This window comes from Oncorhynchus gorbuscha, linkage group LG03, assembly GCF_021184085.1.
Source record: "Oncorhynchus gorbuscha isolate QuinsamMale2020 ecotype Even-year linkage group LG03, OgorEven_v1.0, whole genome shotgun sequence".
NCBI lineage: Eukaryota > Metazoa > Chordata > Actinopteri > Salmoniformes > Salmonidae > Oncorhynchus > Oncorhynchus gorbuscha.
In genome coordinates, this window is record NC_060175.1 from 24,770,829 (window position 1) to 24,798,345 (window position 27,517).

At 43.6% G+C, this 27,517-nt stretch overlaps 1 protein-coding gene across 2 annotated transcripts in view; it reads left to right on the forward strand.

The window, feature by feature from the left end:
* The first annotated feature begins 3,212 nt into the window (after window positions 1-3,212).
* The window catches only part of cntn2 (contactin 2), an 87,212-nt gene continuing 62,907 nt past the window's right edge, over window positions 3,213-27,517 (forward strand). The window contains exons 1-2 of one of the 2 annotated variants that reach the window (XM_046340936.1): window positions 3,213-3,345; window positions 3,665-3,811. The gene's annotated coding sequence lies outside the window, so the exon portion shown is untranslated. Of the gene's footprint in view, window positions 3,346-3,599; window positions 3,812-27,517 lie in introns of those variants that run through there. The other variant, XM_046340941.1, reaches the window with a different exon arrangement.

Here is a 27,517-nt window from a genome sequence, read left to right on the forward strand (position 1 = left end):
GTAGCATTCTCCTGGCATCTGCCAAACCCAGATTCGTACGCTGTACTACGAGATAGTGAAGCATGATTCATCACTCCGGAGAACGTGTTTCCACTGCTCCAGAGTCCAATGGCGGAGGGTTTAATACCACTTTAGCATTTCTTGGCATTGCGCATGCTGATCTTAGGCTTGTGTGCAGCTGCTCGGCCATGGAAACCATTTCATGAACCTCTCGACGAACAGTTATTGTGCTGACTATGCTTCCAAAGGCAGTTTGGAACTTGGTAGTGAGTGTTGCAACTGAGGACAGACAATTTTTGCGAGCTACATGTATCTGCACTCGGCTATCCCGTTCTTTGAGCTTGTGTGGCCTACCACTTCGCAAATTAGTCGCTGTTCGTCCTAGACGTTTCCATTTCACAATAACAGCCCTAACAGTTGATCAGGGCAGAAATTTGACGAACTGACTTGTTGGATTGGTGGCATCCTATGACGGTGTCATGTTGAAAGTCACAGAGTTCCCCAGTAAGGCCATTCTACTGTCAATGTTTGTCTATGGAGATCGGATGGCTGTGTGCTCGATTTTATACACTTGTCAGCAAAAGTTGAATCTACTAATTTGAATGTATACTTTTGTATATCATGTGTATACTGCAAGTAAGATGACCTAAACACATTTGGGTAGATTTAAATGTGGTGGATGCTTCTTTATTTTTTCAATTTAATAAAGTAACAACCATATGAATATGATTGTCTGCTGCTTTTGTGTTGAGTGTTGATTTAATTCCTATGGATTATATCCCAATGGGTTGTTAGGAATTGGCTTATATAGTTGCACAGTGTTCATGCTTTAGGCCCCTTGAGTGGACCAAATATTACAACTAAAACAATTTGTATATGTACAACTTTTAATTTATTGAGTAATTTCCCCATGCAGTAAAACAGAACAACAATATTTTTCTAGGTTTCTTCATAAACTTCTCCAATGAAAAACTTCTAACAACTAAATGATTTGTCTGAAAATGAAAGGATAGCCCACAGAGTTTTACAGCCTGGCCCACATTGTCTGTTATTGAATCTTCTCAGCATCCAATTGAAACGTGGATTGTTCACACATTGTGTAGTTTCATTTGTATAAAGAGAGAAATACTCAATATAATTTTTTAAAGAAATTGTTGTTGGTGTTTTCTCGCTCTCTCGCTCTTTCAGCATATCACAATAATACAGCATCCACTCTGACCTCTCCCTGAGATTCAAATGCAGCCACGATGACAGTCTTGGACTCAGGCCTGCACTGTTTGATACTGTAGATACACTCTATGAGTCTGCATACTGAATTAGTTTGACTCCATTTCACTCACTCTGCTTGCTACAGCTGCTACCGCCACCTCCAACACTTTCCCATTCTGCAAATGACATTGGGTTGAATTCATTTCTTTCTCATTTCAGACTACATTTAATGCAAGACCTGTCTTTTTATTAGAGTTAATTAGATGAAGTAAAAATGTGGACATGTTCATGTCAACTACACTCATGTTGGCACATTATTTGATGTTGACTTTCTGCGACAATGGTGATTTGAATGTTGTCACAGTAACGGACCCATTACTTGCCTATGCCTATGTCACTCATGAATTCACCTACCACACCTAATTGTCCCACTCACCTATACAGTGTCACCTATTCACCTACCACACCTACCTATCACCTACCACACCTACCTATCACCTACCACTCACCTACCTATTCACCTACCACACCTACCTATCACCTACCACTACCACTCACCTATTCACCTACCACACCTACCACCTAGTAATTACCACACACCTACCACACCTACCTATCACCTACCACTCACCTATTCTCACCTATTCACCTACCACACCTATCTATACACACCTACCACTCACCTATTCACCTACCACACCTACCTATCACCTACCACTCACCTATTCACCTACCTATCACCTACCACTCACCTATTCACCTACCACTCACCTATTCTCCACACCTACCACACCTACCTACCTCACCTACCACACCTACCTATCACCTACCACTTCCTACCTACCACACCTACCTACCTCACCTACCACACCTACCTATCACCTACCACTCACCTATTCACCTACCACACCTACCTATCACCTACCACTCACCTATTCACCTACCACACCTACCTATCACACCTACCACTCACCTATTCACCTACCACACCTACCTATCCTACACCTACCACTCACCTATTCACCTACCACACCTACCTACCTCACCTACCACTCACCTATTCACCTACCACACCTACCTATCACCTACCACTCACCTATTCACCTACCACACCTACCTATCACCTACCACTACCACCTCACCCTACCTATCACCTACCACACCTACCTATCCTACATACCACTCACCTATTCACCTACCACACCTACCTATCACCTACCACTCACCTATTCACCTACCACACCTACCTATCACCTACCACTCACCTATTCACCTACCACACCTACCTATCACCTACCACTCACCTATTCACCTACCACACCTACCTATCACCTACCACTCACCTATTCACCTACCACACCTACCTATCACCTACCACTCACCTATTCACCTACCACACCTACCTATCACCTACCACTGATCTACATGGGTGTATTATGAGTTATCTTAACTGTGAAGATATACAGTATATGTTATGTTGCAGTTCTCTGTCTAGTCTGTCTAGTCTAGGCATGTCTAATAGTGTCTTGTATGCGCTAATTGTCTTAACATATGGTTAATCTCTACAACAGGCCTGTGTGGATGTGCTTTGTAATAGTGCTCAAATTAAACTTGCATGTCTTATTACTCTATTTTTGCGTGTTACTATTCCTTGTGAAGTCATATGTAGCCTAGGCTATATATGGCTCTAATTCATATTGTGCCTGTTCTTTTGTCATTAGTGCTGTGAGTGTCAGCGGCCTAATGTGGCCCATAGGCTGGGAGCGGGGCTCAGGTGTGTGTAGGCCTAGACTCCTAGATGAGACTGGTGTAATAACGTCGGAGGAAATCATTTTAAGGAGAGCGCTTGAGCACCCAGTGCGACAGCCGGTCCCACTCCGTGATGACATTGTGTGCATATTGGGGCATGAGATGTTCATTAGTGAGGTGTGAAGGGAGGGATGGGGGATGGGGGGCGGGTGAGCAGCACACACGGTCGAGAAACAGCGAGGGGGAGAAAAAAGGAGAAAGGGGAGGGAATCACCGATGCTCCTATTCTAAAATGAGTAGCTGCTGCGTATGAGAGGCCGGCAACAAAAGCGAGGCAGGCGCGTTTTGTTTTTCTTCGTTTCATTATAGTGGAGAAGAGAACAGAAGGTGAGAGAAGGGGGAGAGAAAGGTGGGAAAGGGGTATAGCAGCGAAATAAAAAGAAGCGGGCTGCTTTTAGAAAATGAGAGGGAGATAGAGAGAGAGGACATCCTAATGCGACAGGGGCTGCAGCTTGACTAAATTGAGTAGCGCAGAATGGGGGAGACAGGAAACAGAGCGTGAGCGACGACAAACGGAGATAGAGAAGGAGAGAGGGGGGAAAGAGAGAGCGAGGTAGAGAGAGAGGGAGGGACAACAAAGATCTGTCAGATGAGGCTAGAGACGCTTCTATTATCTGAAAATCCCGTGTGGTCTCCTTTATTACAGGGCGTTCTGAGCGGGCTGCATCAGTGTGTCTCTTGCGCATGATCAGCCTTCTACACATCCCTTCTGGCCGGAGTGAACCCACATCTCAGCATCTCTCCGCCAGCAGAGAGAAATAAATAAAACGCTCGCTCTCCTCCGCTAATTGAGGTAGGTAAATGCGCATTTATATTTATCTGTCGCACTATCAGATGAGATGTGTTTGTTATCTGACCTAAAAATTGGACGGATTAAACATTGTGTTTACCTGTCGTTGAAGGGGCTTCAAAATGCATGATATCGCTTGAGCGGTTGTTTAGGTTTGGTTTTCCGTTTTTACCTCATTAGACGAACTAACTGTGTGTGGGATGGAGATACGCACTGATATGCCATTTAGCATGATCATACTTCTAGAGTTACCCCCCCCCCCACCCATCTCGTTTTGAGACATATCATGGATTATTCCCATAGTTTACCGGATCAAACAGGGGCATGGTTCATGCTCCATTGACAGCACCCTGATTGGTGAACAGTAAAACGCTAGCTTGTGTTTTGGTTTTATCTCAGCTAAAGTGACGGGAAACTCAGTTTAGTTCAACCTTTAGGTGGAGAAACCCCACGGCTTCTCCCGCTGAATATAGCGTACCCACAGCCTACCTTCATCATACGATGCCTAGGAGAACGGCTGGCGGTCAGGTGTATGACCTATAGTTGATGCCACCGGCGCACACTGTCGCTCACGCGCGCGCACACACATCCGACTCACCCAGCAGCGGTGTCAAGTAGAGTAGACTGAGGAAAGGTGGAGAAGGAAACAGTCCACAGTTAATATGAACGCAATAAAGAGAGTAGGCTAATAGTGCTGAAGGGAAAGGGCACATGCAATATATTAATACTGTACATATCAAATTACTCATATAATGTTGAAGAACATACAGGATTCAGAACATACAGTATCTCTCTGCATTGCGCCCAGGTTGTAGAGCACCACTCCAGACAGTTCGTGTTGAATGTTAATATGAACCTTTTCACGTAATAGTCTATTCGGGTTTCTCTTTATCTCGAGCGACAGCACAGTCAGTGTATAGTAAATCAATGCTTCTTCATGCTATCAACAGAACACCTCTAAAGTACGTTGTATTAAACTCCTAGTACTACGAAGTTAGTACACAAGTTGCGAGTGGAGCGTGAATGTGCATGTTTATGCTTTTTTTTGCTCTGGTCTATTTGGCAAAGCAACACTGTAGCATGTTTTGAATGTTCAGTGCAGAAACAGTCAAGCATCCACGCTTGCGTTGGTGTGATAGTAACCTTAGCAGAGTTGCCAACAACTACCATAAATTCAGGTTTCCAGGGGAAATTTAAGATAGCGCCTGACTTCCACTTTTGGACGCTAACAATGCGACAGTATGTCTTCACTCCTACTTCATATTTACTGGATTGTCAACCAGTGCAGAAAATAACCTCCCCAAAAGTTTTTTAAAATTCTCATCAAGACCAGAATGTGGGGGTTTGGTTACAGGCATTTCTTCTACACCTGCTACTTTAGCATGATGTGATAGTAGCCTACTTACTGGGAAGGCCAGTAAGAGGCAAAGATAGAGGTGGTAGAGATGGATATTGCTCTATCATCTAGGCATTGTGAGCCTGTGACAGTGTTGCATTGTGGTGAGGAGACCCATGCTAATCCTCAAATTGAGATGTTAGCTATAGTGTTGTTACAGCGTGAATAGGCTACTCAGCCTTGGAGCCTGGAGAATCCCTCTAGTTTTGTATCTCTGTGTTGCTGCAGCAGCACTGTCTTCCTATGTGAAAGCCAGCAAGGCTGTATCACCACCACCTCAGCAATGATCAGGCTGAGGCCTGGACACTGTGTGACCGCTGTGCACATTCACTTTCTTCTCATGTTGCTGATGATGTACTGGGGTTCCTCCCATTTTAAACTTGGCACGGTTAGCCCTCCCATGCTTAAGCATGCTTAGCTCCTTTAGCCGGAGCATCTGCCTTTCCCCTGTTGGCTGTGTCTCTGTGTCTCGGTGACCCACCACTAGCTCAAAGACTCCTTCTGCTCCCTCTAACGAGGGGCTGACCACAGGGGTCAATCCTCCCTCAGAGCTCTGTGTGTCTGTATTGCGTGTGTGTGTGTTCGTGCGTGTGTGTGTGTGTGTGCGTGCATGCGTGCGTGTACGTATGCATGTTTTGCTCAGTGACTCATGGCACCACTGCAGAGCGTCTTAGAATCTTAGATCTAGAACCGATAGAAGGGAGAGGAATGCTTTGTCTTACACGGGCAAATAGAGCAGATAGAATATTGATGGAATGCTTTGTTCTGTATGGAACCCTCTCAGATTGGGAACTACAAGGCTACAATTGAACTTGACAGAGTATTTGGCTGCATGGTGCACCAACCTTGTCTCAGAGCATTTCATATAATTCTGTATGTAAATCTGAGAAACTCCATTTAGTATGATATGTTACTTTTTGTATGGTATGAATCATTGTGTGGATGTCCATCACAATGGGGTTAGGGTTAAGGTTAGGGTTAAGCTTTGGAGTTAGGTTAAAGGGTTATGGTTAAGGTTATGGGAAGGACTAGACCAACTAACACATTATGGGGGTGACCATGTCAATGTTTTGAAGGTTCTGGGGGTGCCCTGATTAGTTATGGAAGAGCTCAGTGATTCGCATCCTTCTCCATTTGATGCTCTAAAGCTCCTCTTTGATAGGCTCTGTAACAACGGTAAATGTAATACGTTTTCTATTTGTAATAACTTTGGATTTTTTATGTAATTAACCAGGTAATTCTAATAACTTGCCCGTAAACGTAATAAAATGTTGAATGGTAAACTTATGTTTTTCATAGAAACGTATGATCAGTCAGTGGCCATGCCCCTGTGAGCACAGACATTTACATTGGCGTCATGGAACGCCCCCTTTTCTACTCCAGTATAAAACCCACTTCCGAAAAAATGTATATGAGACCAGAAAGCATAGAAATGGTTGGCAATTTAAATAGAAATAGTGACATGAGACCAATCACGTGCAGCGCCAGCTGAATACGCTACAAATGGTTGAGAAATCTACCACTATATAGACCAAGCAGACCAAGGCATGAGCCGGATGTTGTAAAATGGTTTAAACTACAACTCTACCAAAGGACAAGACCAGAGAACGTGGGCCTCATCCCCACGCTGGAATTGTTAAGAAATCTACAAACCAAAGACCAATTATTCAGTCTGCAGCTGTTTAAGTATTTTAGTCTGGTAAATGCAACCGATCGAACGACCGAATGGTACTCTGAAAGATCCATTCTGGAGAACATTTCCTTATCAAGCGACCAGGGGTAAGTCTGAAGTATCCATTACAACATCCAAAGCTCACTGAGAAAATTACAACCAAGAAAGTCCTTGGGACTTCTGGGGAACGCAACCATAGACTTTTTTGTCGACTCCCTCCAGCAGACGGACCGGCGAGAGACAACAAAGGCATACACTTGTAAATATGTAAATTGCAATTTATTTTCGAATAAGCGGCTGTGCATGTTCAAATCATATCAAATTAAATTTCTTTATATAGCTCTTTGTAAGGTATTAGCATTTCCATGGGTGTAGTTATCAACTGTATATTCGTGTTTTTTCTCTGGCTTTCCCACTCTTGAGTTGTCCCCACCCCTTTAATTTGTCTACCAAGCCGTCATATTGGTTTCTTCCACTAGGGACTTTTTCTTGTGATTGTATTTATATAATTCTGTGTGATTATTTCGTTAGTTAGTAAATAAATACTTAAGCCAATTTGTATATCGCTAATTTATGCTAGGGTTCGTGCAGATATCCAAGGGATTGCGACATTCAGAATATGATTGATGAGGTAATAATACATTATGAAGTGACTGTAATCGATAAGATATGAAAATATGTGAAGGGAGTTAAAATTGTGAAATTGCAACTCTTTAAACAACATTTTCTCATGGTGCCCCAACTTCCTAGTTAATTACTATTCCATGATTAGTTTAATCACATAGAGAATTGATTTGATGATATAACAGTCTTCACATGAATGAACAGCAAATGTTACGACATCAGTAAGGCCACTCCTATAGAATTCTATGGTTACTCCCACTAAGGCCAACTTGATTGATTGATATCCCACACTTATATGTGCTATGTATGCAATAGCCTGGGGACGATGTTACCCCAAGAACCACTTACCTTGATGAAAGCCCCCAACCTAAAGAAATTGAAAGTGTATTTCTTCTGGAACCAAGTGACATGTTCCTCAGTACACAAACGTGCACGTTACAAAAACGAGCCATACCACGCGGTGCTGGGCCCATCTGATAATTTATAACACATACATAAATGCCTTGTATCATATGACGCTGTACTTACTATAAGGTCAGACACCTTTGGTCATTCATAACATACATAATGGCTTATTGATGTAAACACAAATGTATTAACACTTGGGGAATTATCACTAACAGCTAAACAAATAAACATTTAAAGACATGTTTAAACCATACATTTATTTTTATTTGTACTTTAAAAAAAATAAAAAAATACATGAAGTCCAGCAATGCAGTTACATTGAACATTACACAGGGCTGTGCTTTGTGTAGCTTGTCCCTGAGCTGGCGGAATAATGGTTTTTACCTTCCTGCTGGAGGTACTGCATGTTGCTTCCAACCTTAAAGTAACAACAAAGAAAGTTAGCAAGTCTGTTAGGAAATGCCTTTGTCACACCGTCTGGTTAAGGGCATTTCTGTGTTGTGCCAGAAACTCTAAATGGGAAAATGGGAAACTCCATTCAATTCATATTATTATATTCCTCTTTCATTTACAAATCTCAGGCCTTGACTATGAGACATGGTTGTATCCAGGGGGATTTGTATCTAGCTAGCTACATTTTAGCTAGCTAGCAATTGCTGTTAAGTCACCGAAATTATTTCAAATAACAATTGAGATAGCTACAGTATGTAACATTCAGAATCAGAATCACCTTTATTCGCAAAGGATAAAGGACGATAAAGATTGTATACAGACAGAATATATTGACAAAGAATTTACGACTTCACACACTATAAACAGCAAAAAAGACAAAAAATGCACATACATACATGATTTAATTGACATGAAGACTGAACAGCAGTAACCCAGCAAACAGTGAAGGTCCTGAGGACATTCTGCAAAGTTCCCATTAGGCCCCTTAAGGGTTTCGGCACAACGTTATCTCTCTGATGTTCTGAGAGCGTTCTAAAAATATTGCGTGATGGTCCCAAGGGAATGTTCTCTGGGGACCTTTGTCTAGTTTTAGGACATCACAGAGGACCATGTCAGGACCTTTGTAGAATTTTCTCAGGACTTTCATTTTACTTGTCCTTAGGACATCCCGTGATGGTCCCAGGGGAACATTCTCTGGGAGACCTTTTTCTAGTTCCATGTAAGTTCCCAGGATGTCACTGAGGACCATGTCAAGACCTTTTTAGACATTCTCAGGACGTTCATTTTACTAGTCCTTAGGACATTGTGTGATGGTCGTAAGGGAATGTTCTCTGGGGGACCTTTGTCTATTTCCCTGTAAGTTCCCAGGATGTCACTGAGGACCATGTCAGTCATTTTTTTGTGTCATGGTCCCCTGATGATTTTCTTTAGTTCCCAGTTTGTCCCGGGGACATACTCAAGGACGTTTTTAGGACGTTCTTGGGACGTTGTGTCATGGTCCCCTGGAGGTTTTTTCTAGTTCCCGGTTGGTCCCAGGACGTCCCCGAGAATGTTTTTAGGACGTTCATGCGACATTGTGTCACGGTCCCCTAAAGCTTCCCTAGAAGTTCTTGAAGGTATTTGTCACATGATGGTCCCAGGTGGCCCAAACCATTATAAATAAAGTCATGAAATGGTGTGGGTTTTTTAAGGTTATTGTTTACGCTGCAGTGTTCATTTTTGTCAACAATAACTATGACAAAAAAATAATTGTCAGCAACCTATTTTTCCTGACTAAAACTATGATGGGATGCCCTTTAAAAAAATCTATAACTATTACAATTTTATTTTAATTTTAGTCTACGAAAATGTGACAAGACAAGAATTCCACTTGGGACTAATGGAAATTTTATTTGACATGAAGCTCCTTTTCATCTGTTTTGTCCAATCACAAGAATGCACTCATTCAGAATATTTCATACAATCCTCTCATTGGCAGAGTTGAGGTCTTTCAGTTGTGTGGTCTGATTGAGCTGATCTGATCTCCCACATACAGTAGCTCCCAGGCATTCGCTCCAGTCACAAGTACATTGCTCTAGTCTGTAGGGGAATAACAGGAGAAGCGGCCACAGACTGCAGGTCGCTTCGGGTAGGCGCAGGCCGTAGTTGACAGAGACACCTGCTCACACGCAGCATCTGATGAAGGCAAAAACACGACACGACAGGACAGGGGCGAAACACAATCACAGCATGGTGAATACTAAACAAGGAACCGACGGGACAGGAACGGAACACAAAGGAATAAATAGGGACTCTAATCAGGGGAAAGGATCGGGAACAGGTGTGGGAAGACTAAATGATGATTAGGGGAATAGGAACAGCTGGGAGCAGGAACGGAACGATAGAGAGAAGAGAGAGCGAGAGAGTGAGAGGGGGAGGGGAGAGAGAGGGATAGAAAGGGAAAGAACCTAATAAGACCAGCAGAGGGAAACGAATAGAATGGGGAGCACAGGGACAAGACATGATAATAAATGACAAACATGACAGTACCCCCCACTCACCGAGCGCCTCCTGGCGCACTCGAGGAGGAATCCTGGCGGCAACGGAGGAAATCATCGATGAGTGAACGGTCCAGCACGTCCCGAGACGGAACAACTCCTCTCCTCAGGACCGTAACCCTCCCAATCCACTAAGTATTGGTGACCCCGTCCCGAAACGCATGTCCATGATCTTATGTACCTTGTAAATAGGTGCGCTCTCGACAAGGACGGGAGGGGAGGGAAAGACGAACGGGGGTGCGAAGGGCTTAACACAGGAGACATGGAAGACAGGATGGACGCGACGAAGATGTCGCGGAAGAAGCAGTCGCACAGCGACAGGATTGACGACCTGGGAGACACGGAACGGACCAATGAACCGCGGAGTCAACTTACGAGAAGCTGTCGTAAGAGGAAGGTTGCGAGTGGAAAGCCACACTCTCTGGCCGCAACAATACCTTGGACTCTTAATCCTGCGTTTATTGGCGGCTCTCACAGTCTTCCCCGCAGACAAAGGCAGACCGGTAATGAAGTCTAAGGCGATGTGAGACCATGGTCGAGAAGGAATGGGGAGCGGTCTGAGACGACCGGCAGGAGGAGAGTTACCCGACTTAGTCTGCGCGCAGTCCGAACAAGCAGCCACGAAAAGCGGCGCGTGTCACGCTCCTGAGTCGGCCACCAAAAGCGCTGGCGAATAGACGCAAGAGTGCCTCGAACACCGGGATGACCAGCTAACTTGGCAGAGTGAGCCCACTGAAGAACAGCCAGACGAGTGGAAACAGGAACGAAAAGGAGGTTACTAGGACAAGCGCGCGGCGCAGTGTGCGTGAGTGCTTGCTTAACCTGTCTTTCAATTCCCCAGACTGTTAACCCGACAACACGCCCATAAGGAAGAATCCCCTCGGGATCAGTAGAAGCCACAGAAGAACTAAACAGACGGGATAAGGCATCAGGCTTGGTGTTCTTGCTACCCGGACGGTAAGAAATCACAAACTCGAAACGAGCGAAAAACAACGCCCAACGAGCTTGACGGGCATTAAGTCGTTTGGCAGAACGGATGTACTCAAGGTTCTTATGGTCTGTCCAAACGACAAAAGGAAGTCGCCCCCTCCAACCACTGTCGCCATTCGCCTAGGGCTAAGCGGATGGCGAGCAGTTCACGGTTACCCACATCATAGTTGCGCTCAGATGGCGACAGGCGATGAGAAAAATAAGCGCAAGGATGAACCTTATCGTCAGACTGGAAGCGCTGGGATAGAATGGCTCCCACGCCTACCTCTGAAGCGTCAACCTCGACAATGAATTGTCTAGTGACGTCAGGAGTAACGAGGATAGGAGCGGACGTAAAACGTTCTTTTAGAAGATCAAAAGCTCCCTGGGCGGAACCGGACCACTTAAAACACGTCTTGACAGAAGTAAGAGCTGTGAGAGGGCAGCAACTTGACCGAAATTACGAATGAAACGCCGATAGAAATTAGCGAAACCTAAAAAGCGCTGCAACTCGACACGTGACCTTGGAGCGGGCCAATCACTGACAGCTTGGACCTTAGCGGAATCCATCTGAATGCCTTCAGCGGAAATAACGGAACCGAGAAAAGTAACGGAGGAGACATGAAAAGAGCACTTCTCAGCCTTTACGTAGAGACAATTCTCTAAAAGGCGCTGTAGAACACGAACGTGCTGAACATGAATCTCGAGTGACGGAGAAAAAATCAGGATATCGTCAAGATAGACAAAAACAAAGATGTTCAGCATGTCTCTCAGAACATCATTAACTAATGCCTGAAAAACAGCTGGCGCATTGGCGAGACCGAACGGCAGAACCCGGTACTCAAAATGCCCTAACGGAGTGTTAAACGCCGTTTTCCACTCGTCCCCCTCTCTGATGCGCACGAGATGGTAAGCGTTACGAAGGTCCAACTTAGTAAAGCACCTGGCTCCCTGCAGAATCTCGAAGGCTGATGACATAAGGGGCGGATAACGATTCTTAACCGTTATGTCATTCAGCCCTCGATAATCACGCAGGGGGCGCAGAGTACCGTCCTTCTTCTTAACAAAAAAGAACCCCGCCCCGGCCGGAGAAGAAGAAGGCACTATGGTACCGGCGTCAAGAGACACAGACAAATAATCCTCGAGAGCCTTACGTTCGGGAGCCGACAGAGAGTATAGTCTACCTCGAGGAGGAGTGGTCCCCGGAAGGAGATCAATACTACAATCATACGACCGGTGAGGAGGAAGGGAGTTGGCTCGGGACCGACTGAAGACCGTGCGCAGATCATGATATTCCTCCGGCACTCCTGTCAAATCGCCAGGTTCCTCCTGAGAAGTAGGGACAGAAGAAACGGGAGGGATGGCAGACATTAAACACTTCACATGACAAGAAACGTTCCAGGATAGGATAGAATTACTAGACCAATTAATAGAAGGATTATGACATACTAGCCAGGGATGACCCAAAACAACAGGTGTAAACGGTGAACGGAAAATCAAAAAAGAAATAGTCTCACTGTGGTTACCAGATACTGTGAGAGTTAAAGGTAGTGTCTCAAATTTGATACTGGGAAGATGACTACCATCTAAGGCAAACATGGGCGTAGGCTTGTCTAACGGTCTGAAAGGAATGTTATGTTTCCGAACCCATGCTTCGTCCATGAAACAACCCTCAGCCCCAGAGTCAATCAAGGCACTGCATGTAGCACCCGAACCGGTCCAGCGTAGATGGACCGACATAATAGTACAAGATCTAGATGAAGAGACCTGAGTAGTAGCGCTCACCAGTAGCCCTCCGCTTACTGATGGGCTCTGGCCTCTTACTGGACATGAATTAACAAAATGTCCAGCAACTCCGCAATAGAGGCACAGGCGGTTGGTGATCCTCCGTTCCCTCTCCTTAGTCGAGATGCGAATCCCTCCCAGCTGCATGGGCTCAGTCTCAAAGCCAGAGGAGGGAGATGGTTGCGATGCGGAGCAGGGAAACACCGTTGATGCGAGCTCTCTTCCACGAGCCCGGTGACGAAGATCTACCCGTCGTTCTATGCGGATGGCGAGAGCAATCAAAGAGTCCACATCTGAAGGAACCTCCCGGGAGAATCTCATCCTTAACCACTGCGTGGAGTCCCTCCAGAAAACGAGCGAGCAGCGCCGGCTCGTTCCACTCACTAGAGGCAGCAAGAGTGCGAAACTCAATAGAATAATCCGTTATGGACCGTTCACCTTGGCATAAGGAAGCCAGGGCCCTAAAGCCTCCCTACCAAAAACTGAACGGTCAAAAACCCGAATCATCTCCTCTTTAAAGTTCTGGAACTTGTTAGAGCAATCAGCCCTTGCCTCCCAGATAGCTGTGCCCCATTCTCGAGCCCGGCCAGTAAGGAGTGAAATGACGTAAGCAACCCGAGCTCTCTCTCTAGAGTATGTGTTGGGTTGGAGAGAGAACACAATCTCACACTGCGTGAGAAAGGAGCGGCACTCAGTGGGCTGCCCGGAGTAGCAAGGTGGGTTATTAACCCTAGGTTCTGGAGGCTCGGCAGGCCAGGAAGTAACAGGTGGCACGAGACGTAGACTCTGGAACTGTCCAGAGAGGTCGGAAACCTGAGCGGCCAGGTTCTCCACGGCATGGCGAGCAGCAGACAATTCCTGCTCGTGTCTGCCGAGCATGGCTCCTTGGATCTTGACGGCAGTGTAACGAGCGTCTGAAGTCGCTGGGTCCATTCCTTGGTCGGTTCCTTCTGTCATGCAGGTGAAAGAGGACCCAAAGCGACTTAACAGAAACAGAGTTTATTCAAGTCCAAACAGGGAATAACAGAAATCCTCTAGTCTGTAGGGGAATAACAAGGAGAAGCGGCCACAGACTGCAGGTCGCCGGGTAGGCGCAGGCCGTAGTTGACAGAGACACCTGCTCACACGCAGCATCTGATGAAGGCAAAAAACACGACAGGACAGGGCGATACACAATCACAGCAGGACGGTGAATACAGCATAAACAAGGAACCGACGGGACAGGAACGGAACACAAAGGAATAAATAGGGACTCTAATCAGGGAAAGGATCGGGAACAGGTGTGGGAAGACTAAATGATGATTAGGGGAATAGGAACAGCTGGGAGCAGGAACGGGCGATAGAGAGAAGAGAGAGAGCGAACTCTTTGGCCTGAATGCCAAGTGTCACGTCTGAAGGAAACCTGGCACCATTCTTACGGTCCAGCATGGTGGTGGCAGCATAATGCTGTGGGGATGTTTTTCAGTGGCAAGGACTGGGAGACTAGTCAGAATCGAGGGAAAGATGAACGGAGCAAAGTATAGAGAGATCCTTGATGAAAACCTTCTACAGAGCACCCCCGGACCTCAGACTGTGGCGAAGGTTCACCTTCCAACAGGACAACAACCTTAAGCACACAGCCAAGACAATGCAGGAGTGGCTTTGGGACAAGTCTCTGAATGTCCTTGAGTGGCCTATTCAGAGCCCGGACTTGAACCCGATCGAACATCTCTGGAGAGACCTGGAAATAGCTGTGCAGCGACGCTCCCCACCCAACCTTACAGAGCTTGAGAGGATCTGCACAGAAGAATGGGAGAAACTCCCTAAATACATGTACAGGTGTGCCAAGTTTGTAGTGTCTTACCCAAGAAGACCTGAGGCTGTAATCACTGCCAAAGGTGCTTCAACAAAGTACTGAGTAATGAGTCTGAATACTTATTAAATGTGATATTCACTTTTTTTAACTGATAATGCATTTTCAAAAATGTCTAAAAATATTGTTTTTGCTTTGTCATTATGGGGTGTTGTGTGTAGAATGATTTGGGGAAAAACAATGTAATACATTTTAGAATAAGGATGTAACTTAACAAAATGTGAAAAAATTCAAGGGGTCTGAATTCTTTCTGAATGCACTGTAAACGTGATGGAAGGTAGTCTAAATATTAATTATTTAATAGAAGAAAATGCACTGACTATTATGTGACTAAAGTGTCTGTGACTAAAGCTAGACATACGTTGTCCAGCATTTTAGTCGACTGTGAAATACTACAGTTAATGAAGGATGAAATGATTCAAATGTGACTGAGGCTAAAAGGTATTTTAAGACTAAACTTAAATACTAAACCAGTATAACAGCAAAGTAGATGTTCTCTATTGACATTTATTTGAATACATCCATAACAATGAGCTGATAATAACCGATTATGCTAGAAAAGTAGCTAGAAAAGTTTGCCTTCTTGTCAGAACATTCAACGCTGTTCATTAGGAGGAGATCACATTGCATATCAATTGCTAGGGCAGAAGCTAGCTAAATAGTTTGCTGCTAGCAAACCTGGCAATATGACAACTGAATTCAAAAATACCAGTTGCTGAAAACAGCTGGTGTAACTCCAAACATGTGTGAGGATTTGGCAGCATAGTGCGTCATGACTGCAACAGTGGGGACCAGAGAATTTCATGTTCATCATTCAACACGCTAGGTCATCAAATCCTCCCCAAACATATGTCTGTGCATAAACAAATACATGCTAGCTAGCCAACTAGCTAAGTATAAGTGTTGGGACACGTTGGACCTGTGTTTACAATGTATCCAATTACAGTTTGTGTGGTTGTTGGTTTACCTTTCTGTAACTTTGTGGCAAGAACAGTCTGTATGTGTAAGCGCTTATTAAGTCATGATTGCAAGGTGTCCCGATATCTTTTCACAATTGTCCCCTTATCTGGTTTTAATGTCCATTCTAGAGTGCCTTTCTAGCCAATCAGAAATTAGTATTCACCCACGCTGTGGTATAATGTGTTTTAATTTTACTCCTAAATCACTATGATAAATATAATAGTTTTTCTTGAGTGTGTTTTTAACAGAGCTGATATTTACTTTGAAATGCAATAGGCATACAGGTGAAATCAGTCATGCATACAGACATGGTGGCATAGCAGGAAGATTGAAAACATGTGAATCAAGAGGTTGTGAGTTCAAATCCCAAGTGAGGACTTGTTAATCAATAATTATTGTATGAAATGTAAAACATGTAAGTTAAAACTACAGTATGTTAAAATATGTGTGTGTATACCAGAAGTCCTCACAAAAATAGTACACCAACAAGTGTAAACCTCCAGGAGACCATGATGCAATGTCCTATGTATGAGTATTCCTATATAATGTGCATGAGTTTATTTGTGTTATAATTGGCAGTGGGGGTGGTAACAGTCCCTTCAGAGGCTATTCACACCCCATGACTTTTTCCACATTTTGTTGTGTTACAGCCTGCATTTAAAATGGATTACATTGAGATTGGTTTGTCACTGTACACCATAATGTTAAAGTGGGAATATGTTTTATATTTTTTTTTACTAATTCATCAAGAAGGAAAAGCTGAAATTTATTGAGACAATAAGTATTCAACCCCTATGTTATGGCAAGCCTAAATAAGTTCAGGAGTAAAAATGTGCTTAACAAGTCACATAATAAGTTGCATGGACTCACTCTGTGCAATGATAGTGTTTAACTTTTTGAATGACTACCTTATGTCTATATCCCACACACACAATTATCTGTAAGGTCCCTCAGTCGTGCAGGGAATTTCAGACAGATTCAACCACAAAGACCAGGAAGGTTTTCCAATGCCTCGCAAAGAAAGGCATCTATGCAATCAATCAAATGTATTTATAAAGCCCTTTTTACATTTTTATTTATTTTACCTTTATTTAACTAGGCAAGTCAGTTAAGAACAAATTCTTATTTTCAATGACGGCCTAGGAACAGTGGGTTAACTGCCTGTTCAGGGGCAGAACGACAGGTTTGTACCTTCTCAGCTTGGGGGTTTGAACTTGCAACCTTCTGGTTACTAGTCCAACGCTCTAACCACTAGGCTACTCTGCCATCGGGCGATGGCCTTCTAATCTCTAACTACAGCAGTGGGTACCAACCGGTTGATTACGATCCACTGGTCGATCTTCAAGGCATTCCTAGCCGATCACCAACATTTCTGTAGAAAATCCAATGATAAAGACTCGCGGTCCTTTATTTTTATTTTCCACCCCCATTGGACTGGGGGTGGAACCAAGAGGACAGGCTGGCGAATGTCCCAATGAGGGATCAGAATGCCGTCCAGAACCGGGACGAGAACTGAGGCCCCCGGTCGGAGACTATGTGCACGGGCAGTCTATAGATCCGGAAGACATGCTGCACCATAAACTGGGCCGTCTCCTTGGCCGAGGGTAGTTTGGGAAGAGGAATGAAGTGAGCTGCCTTGGAAAACTGGTCAACCACAGTCAGGATGGCAGTGTTACCCTCAGACGGGGGGAGACCCATGATAAAATCCAGGGATATGTGGGACCAGAGACGGTGCAGGACAGGCAGTGGTTGCCGAGGAGTCTTATTCTGAGCACAGACCATGCAGGCGGAGACAAACGTGGCGACCTCCGGAACCATCATAGGCCACCAAAGGCATTGTCGCACGAAGGCCAGGGTCCGACAGGAGCCGGGTGGCAGGCAAGCCTGGAGGAATGGGCCCACTCTAGGACTGCAGATTGGACAGCGTCAGGCACAAACATCCAATTATCAAGCCCCCCCCAGGGTTCGGGCTGGGACCGCTGCGCCTCCCGGACCTGTTTCCCTATACCCCAGTTGAGTGTCGTCACCAGGCACGAGGTGGGAAGGATGGTCTCGGGCTCGCAGTTCTCCGCTAAACAAACAGCTGGTTTTCCAGGAGGCATTGGAGAACCTACTGGACGTGGAGCACATGTTCTTGGGTGGAACGGGAGAAGATGAGGATGTCATCTAGGAAGACAAAGACAAACTGGTTCATGTTGCGGAGAACATCATTGACGAGAGCCTAGAACACAGCAGGGGCGACGGTAAGGCCAAATGGCATGACCACATACTCATCGTGACTGCTGGCCGTGTTGAAGGCGGTCTTCAACTCATCCCCTTCCCGTTTCCGCACCAGGTGGTAGTTGTTCCATAGATCCAGCTTGGAAAACACGGTGGCCCCCTGGAGCGGTGTAATTAATAGTTTGAATGGCTAGATTGTTGAGCTTGTGACACTTGTTCTCTCTGGCTTAGTGCAGTAGGGACTGTTGAGACTGTGACACTTGTTATGACCATGGGTGATTAGATGTGACCCGTCTAAAAGAGTTCTGATCTGGTCTCACACACATCCCCATGAGTCCACACACATCCCCATGAATTAGCCTCCTAAAGCACTCTGTAAATTGAGAACTGAGTGGGAGACAGTGAGCTGTGTGTGTGTGTGTGTGTGTGTGTGTGTGTGTGTGTGTGTGTGTGTGTGTGTGTGTGTGTGTGTGTGTGTGTGTGTGTGTGTGTGTGTGTGTGTGTGTGTGTGTGTGTGTGTGTGTGTGTGTGTGTGTGTGTGTGTGTGTGTGTGTGGTGTGTCCGCAACCACACATATGAAATGTGTTTGAGACGTGTCAATTGAAGAGTCATGTATGTGCTTTTTTTGATGTCACTATACATTTTATGTGTGTGTGATCTGTTTCACGTGCATGCGCGTGCATGCGTATTCCATCCAGAAAACCGTTACATGCGTATTCCATCCAGAAAACCATTACATGCTTATTCCATCCAGAAAACCGTTGCATGCATATTCCATCCAGAAAACCGTTGCATGCGTATTCCATCCAGAAAACCGTTGCATGCGTATTCCATCCAGAAAACCGTTGCATGCGTATTCCATCCAGAAAACCGTTACATGCGTATTCCATCCAGAAAACCGTTACATGCGTATTCCATCCAGAAAACCGTTGCATGCGTATTCCATCCAGAAAACCGTTGCATGCGTATTCCATCCAGAAAACCGTTGCATGCGTATTCCATCCAGAAAACCGTTACATGCGTATTCCATCCAGAAAACCGTTGCATGCGTATTCCATCCAGAAAACCGTTGCATGCGTATTCCATCCAGAAAACCGTTACATGCGTATTCCATCCAGAAAACCGTTGCATGCGTATTCCATCCAGAAAACCTACATTTGTTCTATGAAAGATCCAAGAACATTAGTTAGGTCACTGCAAATGTTCTCATAGCACAAAAACTGTCCAGTCTTGCTGATCTTTGTATAAAACATTTGCCTGATGTATTGTGTATATATTTTGTATTTAATAATTTTTAGATTAATGCTTTATTGTAACTACATTTTATGCAAAAAATTAAAGCGGTCTGAATACTTTCCAAATGCATTGTAGGTTCCCAAAACACAAACTGTCCAGTTGCGTTGACATTCAGATGTTTGTGTCAGAGCGCACAAAACACTCCTTTCATGTTGCAAGAATGTTGACAGAACAGCCTTTCTGAGATCTTTAAAAGTTACCAGAACATTACATTTAGTTTAGGAAACAGTGTGGTTACATTACAAGATAGGTTCCTAAAACACAAAATATAATCAGTTGTGATGACATTCATGCAATGTTTAAGTTGCATAGGACATTTCTATAATGTTTTAACAATCTTAACAGAACACCTGGTCTGTTCTTTAAATGTTCCCAGAGCATTTGGAGTGGCAGCGTAGCCTAGTGGTTAGAGTGGTGGACTTGTAACCAAAAGGTTGTCAAATCTGTTGTTCTGCCCCTGAACAAGGCAGTTAACCCACTGTCCTAGGCCGTCATTGAAAATAAGAATTTGTTCTTAACTGATATGACTAAAGGTAAAATTAAGTTATGTTGCAAGGATATTCTTGTTGATTTTCACAGAGAACATTCCCACAATGTTCCACCATTTGTTTTAGGTTTCACATAATATTGCATTTATGTTCACAAAATCAATGTTCCTTTGTCTTAGAGGTCCCTGAAACATTTAAAAGGTTTGACATAATATTGCCATAACACTCATGTAATTCCTTAAAACACAGAACAACAGATCCCAATTGTTTTTCTCCAGATTTAATGCAAATTCAATTTCAGAAATGTATTGTAGGTGATTTAGCAACATAGCATTTTGATTTCATTCATAGTACATTTTCCAGCATTTACTCATTCAAACACAACAAAAAATTGTTTTCTTCATATGTTGACAATTTGCACACATCGGGTTAAAACCTAATATTGACTTTAAGCCAAGTCATTTACCATCTGCGCCACCAGAGAATCGCCCTTATGTCTTATTTTTTTATATATAGCGATGGAAGTATGTTCAATCATGAATTCCATGCTTCTTAGACATAACCCAGGGAAATACTGGTAAATGGGGTGGCAAGTAGCCTAGTGGTTAGCTTGTTGGGCCAGTAACCGTAAGGTTACCAAGATCAAATCCCTGAGCTGACAAGGTAGAAATCTATCGTTCTGCCCCTGAATAAGGCAGTTAACCTGCTGTTCTGTGGCTGTCATTGTAAATAAGAATTTATTCTTAACTGACCTGCCTAGTTTAATAAAAATACATGGGTTGTTCACTTTCACTCATGTGCTTCTGTACCCATATTTACAAGACTATGAGTGCTGATCTAGGATCATATTTGCTTTTCAGATAATGAAAAATAAGACAAGGGGGACCATAGGAAGCGTCTTAAAGCAGGAATTAAATTGTGTGCTTTTTAAAAAGCTGAACAGTCAATTTTTACACATTTCATTTCTATAGTTTTACATAATTTTAAGACTGGATTTATAAATCTGGACAAACAAAATGCATTCTCTATTTAAGTAGATTATATCTGAGACTCAATGTTTTCAAAGGAAACCTAACATCTTCAGCTTTGCAGCCAAATCATTAAACCTCTGCGCCAGCAGGGGATTTCTGTGGTAGTTCATTTCCCCCCCCCCAGTCTATTTAGGACACAGAACAACATTTCTGAGTCATTAAAATGTTCTCATCCTTTTCATATGCCTTGTACTTGTAACGCTGTATTTTACGATGTTCGTTCTTCATCCCATGTGATGAAATGTGTCTTATGAAATGTGATTTTAGTTGGATAGAGCTTCATTTAAATAACATGTATACTTATTTATTCACCTGCTTCTTAAATACAGGCTCAGAACCTTCAAACCAGACTGAAAACAAAATGTAAACATAACATGTAAAGTGTTGGTCCAATGTTTCATTAGCTGAAATAAAAGATCCCAGAAAAAGCTAATTTTTCTCAAATTGTGTGTACAAATCCCTGTTAGTGAGCATTTCTCTTTTGCCAAGATAATCCGTCCACCTGACAGGTGTGATATATCAAGAAGCTTATTAAGCGTGATCATTACACAGGTGCACCTTGTGCTGGGGACATTTAAAGGCCCAAAAAATGGTCGTTTTGTCACACAACACAATTATACAGATGTCTCAGGTTTTGAGGGAGCATGCAATTGGCATTTTAACCACCAAAGCTGTTGCCAGAGAATTTAATGTTAATTTCTCGACCATAAGCCGACTCCAATGTTGTTATCAAGAATTTGCCTGTACGTCCAACCAGCCTCACAACTGCAGACCATGTGTATGGCGTCGTGTGGGCGAGCGGTTTGCTGATGTCAACGTTGTGAACAGAGTGCCCCATGGTGGCGGTGGGGTAATGGTATGGGCAGGCATAAGCTAACGACAATGAACACAAATGCATTTTATCGATGGCAATTTGAACTGTCGTCATCACCTCATGTTTCAGCATGATAAGGCACAGCCCCATGTCACAATGATCTGTACACAATTCCTGGAAGCTGAAAATGTCCCAGTTCTTCCATGACCTGCATACTCACCAGATATGTCAACCATTGATCATGTTCGGGATGCTCTGGATTAATATTTACGACAGCGTGTTCCAGTTCCCACCATTATCCAGCAACTTCGCACAGCCATGGAAGAGGAATGAGGACAACATGCTACATGTCACACAGCCAAGAAAACACAGGAGTGGCTTCAGGACAAGTCTCTGAATGTCCTTGAGTGGCCCAGCCAGATCCCGGACTTGAACCCAATCGAACATCTCTGGAGAGACCTGAAAATAGTTGTGCTGCGATGCTCCCCATCCAACAAGACAGAGCTTGAGAGGATCTGCAGTGTACTTGTACATCCAGCTGCCTTATGCAACAGAATCAGAAGATAGGCTTCTGCCCTATGAACTGTTCTGGCTCGCTTGTGCAAGGCTACTTACTGTGCAACCTAACTTAAACATTGTATACATTTCACCAAACTGAGTGTGTTTTGGGAACCTATCTCTTGTAATGTACCCACACCGTTCCCACAACCTAAATAAATGTTTTGGGAAACTTTAAAGAACTCAGAAAGGCTGTTCTGTAAACCTTCTTGCAAGATGAAATGACTTTTTATACAAACATTCATCAGCATGACGAGACAGTATTTGTGTTATGAGAACATTTTCCACAACCTAGGTAATGTTCTGGGAATTTGCACATAACCAATTTGGGTTACTGAGAAAACATTACTGGTACATTGTGTAATTACATTACCTGAAAACCTAATGAGAACTTTTAGGCAATGATCTGTGGTGGTTGCTACAGATGTTGTGCACTTCATTTTAGTGAATGTTAGAACTTTCCAAGGATATTTCATTTAAAACAAAAAAAGATCAAACCCTATCTATGAATGTATGGGAATCTTAGCTAATGTTCTGGGGATGTTCCCAGTTTGCTGGGTAATGTGTGCGTCTGTCTGAGTACAGACTGGCTGGCTGGAGCGGTGTGGGAGTCCAGGGACTGTCAGGGCAGCAGATACAAGCCGAGCAGCAGAGGTGCAAATTAAAAGTCAGTGAAGCGCTATAGGGGAACACGATGCAGACTGCTAATGCTGGGGCCCTGCACAGCTAGCCTGCTATCACACTGATAATGTTAGGGCAGCGTTAGCCAACTACTACATTGGCAATATCAGGGCAGTGCTAGCCAGCTAACACTGAGTCATGGCAGGACAGAGCACTGGGGGGTAACAAGGAGAAGAACATGAGTTTGGGGAAAAGAGGGCGAGAGAGGAAGAATAGACTGAAAAAGCTCAAGACATAGAACTATAAGGATATACTGTCATGCCCTGACCGTAGATTGCTTTGTATGTTTCTACTTTTTGTTTGGTCAGGGTGTGATGTGGGTGGGTATTCTATGTTGTATGTCTAGGTGTTGTTTTCTATGTTTAGGCCTGTTATGGTTCCCAATCAGAGGCAGCTGTCAATCATTGTCTCTGATTGAGAACCATAATTAGGTAGCCTGTTTTCCCACTTTTGTTTGTACGTGGTTATTTTCCGTTTTAGTGTTTGCACCATACGGGACTGTTTCGGTTTTAATTTATTCTCTTGTTCTTTTGTATTTAGTGTTGAGTTTATTAAAGGAAATAAGAACACGTACCACTCTGCGCTTTGGTCTACTCCTTCCACCAATGACAATCGTTACATATACATTATATATATATACAGTATATATACAGTACCAGTCAAAAGGCTGTGTAAGGGCTATTTGACTAAGAAGGAGAGTGGTGGAGTGCTGCATCAGATGACCTGGCCTACACAATCACCGACCTCAACCCAATTCAGATGGTTTGGGATGAGTTGAGCCGAGTGAAGGTAAAGCAGCCAACAAGTGCTCAGCATATGTGGGAACTTGACTGTTGGAACAGCATTTCAGGTGAAGCTTGTTGAGAGAATGCCAAGGATGTGCAAAGCTGTCATCAAGGCAAAAGGGTGGCTTCTTTGAAGAATCTAAAATATATTTTGATTTGTTTAGCACTTTCTTTTGTTATTTGATAATTTTGATGTCTTCAATATTATTCTACAATGTAGAAAATAGTACAAATAAAGAAAAACCCTTGAATGAGTAGATGTGTCCAACCTTTTGACCGGTACTGTATATATACATTACCATTCAAAAGTTTGGGATCACTTAGAAATGTCCTTGTGTTTAAAGAAAAGCAAAAAAATGTGTCCATTAAAATTACATCAAATTGATCAGAAATATAGTGTAGACATTGTTAATGTTGTAAATTACTATTGTAGCTGGAAACGGCAGATTTTTACATGGAATATCTACATAGGCATACAGAGGCCCATTATCATCAACCATCACTCCTGTGTTTCTGGCTCAAAATGGCCAGAAACAAAGCACTTTCTTCTGAAACTTGTCAGTCTATTCTTGTTCTGAGAAATGAAGGCTATTCCATGCGAGAAATTGGCAAGAAACTGAAGATCTCGTACAGCGCTGTGTACTACTCCCTTCATAGAACAGCGCAAACTGGCGCTAACCAGAATAGAAAGAGGAGTGGGAGGCCCCGGTGCACAACTGAACAAGAGGACAAGTACATTAGTGTGTCTACTTTGAGAAACAGACGCCTCACAAGTCCTCAACTGGCAGCTTCATTCAATAGTGCCAGCAAAACACCAGTCTCAATGTCAATCGTGAAGAGGCGATGATGCTGGCCTTCTAGGCAGAGATGCAAAGAAAAGGCCATATCTCAGACTGGCCAATACAAATAAAGATTTAGATGGGCTAAGAGCACAGACACTGGACAGAGGAACTCTGCCTAGATGGCCAGCATCCCGGAGTTACCTCTTCACTGTTGACGTTGAGACTGGTGTTTTGCGGGTACTATTTAATGAAGCTGCCAGTTGAGGATTTGTGAGGCGTCTGTTTCTCAAATGTATTTGCCTAAGGTGTATGTAAACTTCCGACTTCAACTGTATATATATATATATATATATATATATATGAGAGCGAGGGCGATAGAGACTCAAGGAGGACTTTTTTACTGTGACTTTTATGGAGATATAGTTATGTTGGTACAGTCAGTGTCGTCTCATAACCTTAATGCACTAATCACGGTCTTGCCCAGGACTGGCTGAGCTGGAATCATTTATAAAAATTAATCATGTAAATATAGCCACCAAACAGCACTGAGGGAGCCAGGCAGGCAGCAGACAACATCCACACAGGCAGCATGCTGCATTCACACACAGTAAGTGGAAACTGCCAATTAGATGTTGATCCAAGGTCAGTTTTGTGTTCCCCCCACTCCTAATGTTAAGGTTAACATTGTGTGAGGTAGGGCTGGGCGATAAATCAATGTCTATAGTTACAGGTAATTACTTCCCTCAATAACAATATTAAAACATTGAGAAACATTTTCGATAATGTTGATATAGAATAATTAGGTCCAGCAGTCCAGTTCACCTCTGTGACACAGCAGGAACGTGCAGAGAAGTGACAATATCCACGTGGAGAGGTATACGCCCACTAAAAACCACTTAGCACCTTGAGTGATGGAGTAGCCACTATTAAACACAAAACATGTGTGTTTTAGGCGAAACCATTGGCAGTGATAGCCATGGAGAAGGAGCAGCTTCCAATGAAGAAATGATTGATGAAAAGGGTTCAACTGTTTCAGTCATTTGGAAGTGGTTTGGCTTTTTGAAGACCAACAAAAAGCAGAGCAATGTTCAGTGCAAATTGGCTACCAAGTCTGGTAATACGACAAACCTGTTTTACCATCTGAAGCAAAATCCCTCTTTGGAACATGCAGAAAGTTTGAGTTTGCACCATGGTATTGATAAACGCCCTTCAAGCCCCAGCAAATCTAGGGATGTTCGCTCGAAGCAGTCAACACTGATAGCGTTTATGCCCTACGAGCAAACATCGAAAAGACACAAAGACATCACAAATGCAAATGCTAAGGACATGCAGCGAATTAGCACAGTTGAAAAGGAAGGTTTCAAGAGGCTTATCAATTTAATTGACGTACGTGCTCCCTGGGCGCAAACATTTTTCTCACACCGCACTTCCTAAACTCTACACAGAGTGTAGGGAAAATGTTGAGGAACAACTCAAGACAGATTTGACGTATTTTGCTACTACTACCGATCTGTGGTCTAGTCGCACGTCAGGGCCTTATATTAGCCTCACGGTCTACTATATTGACAAAGAGTGGAATCTTTGAAATAAATGCCTTCAACATCATGCTTTGCCGACGACCACATGGGTGAAGCTATATCAGAGGGGCTCATTGACACTCTTGCCTCCCGGGGACTCAGTCAAGACAGACAGGTCTGCATTACAACGGATAGTGGTGCAAACATGGTGAAGGCCGCTCAAATCAACAAGTGGATGTTTTATACATAGTCTGCACTTGGCCATTGGTAAGTAACCTTGTCAATTCTGTATATTGAAGTGATTGGTTAGATTAAACTAAATGTGATTTTTTTTCATCAGCTGATTAAGTTAACTATAACATTCGAACTTAACTAAAGGGATTATTGTGATTTTAACATTTTATTAAAATCTCTTGACTTCTCTTAGAGTGGTTCAGACAAACGGGTAAATTGAGCAATTGGAGTGTGTAAGAAAGTGGTAGGTGCCTTTTCCTATTGGTGGAAAAAGAAAAGAGACCTGGCAGTTGCTCAAAAAGAACACAACCTACCCCAGAACAAGTTGGTGACAAAGTGAGGATCAAGTCAAAAGATGGTGCAAAGAATACTGGAGCAGGAGAAAACCATTTCACACATCGTGTCCAGAGACAAGAAGACCCGGCACTAAGCTCCCACCTATACAGATATAGATGTTCTTGATTCCATCAACCAGGCATTGACCCCACTAGAATTCACAGATGATCTGTCTGATGAGTCTTATGTCACTGTGTCTTACCTGAAGACAGTAATACACCTGTTCTATACAGATGTATTGAAACCTGATGATGGTGAAACAGAGCTCCCCCAAACCATCAAAACGATAGTCATGGACTATCTGAATGAGGAATATGATGACCTAGCCACAGATGACCTCCTGGACATAGCCTCGTTAGTTGACCCACGGTTTATAACACATTACATCAAAGAGAAGAAAGTGGGTCACATAAAAGCAAGAGCTGTCTCAGAGATGGTCAATGAGGGACATGAAAACCCAAGCCCAGTACAGGGACATGTTGTTGCTGCTTCACCACAACTGTCAGCTAAAAAGAGAAAGTCACTGGGTAGTGTTTTCAAAAAGCCATGCTCCACCACCACAGGTCTTACTGATATCCAGCTGGTAGAAAAGGAACTCAGCTGCTAACTTCAGTCTTCTGATGCTGACAGTGAAACCAATCCACTGGACTGGTGGAAGGTCCACCCCAAAAACCTTCCCAAAGTCAACCACCTGGCAAAATGCTACCTGTGCATTCCTGCGACCAGCTCCCCCTCAGAGCATGTTTTTTTAAGCACAGGTGGCATCACAGTGACCTGCCATAGGGCATCTTTAAAGCCAGAGACTGTAGACA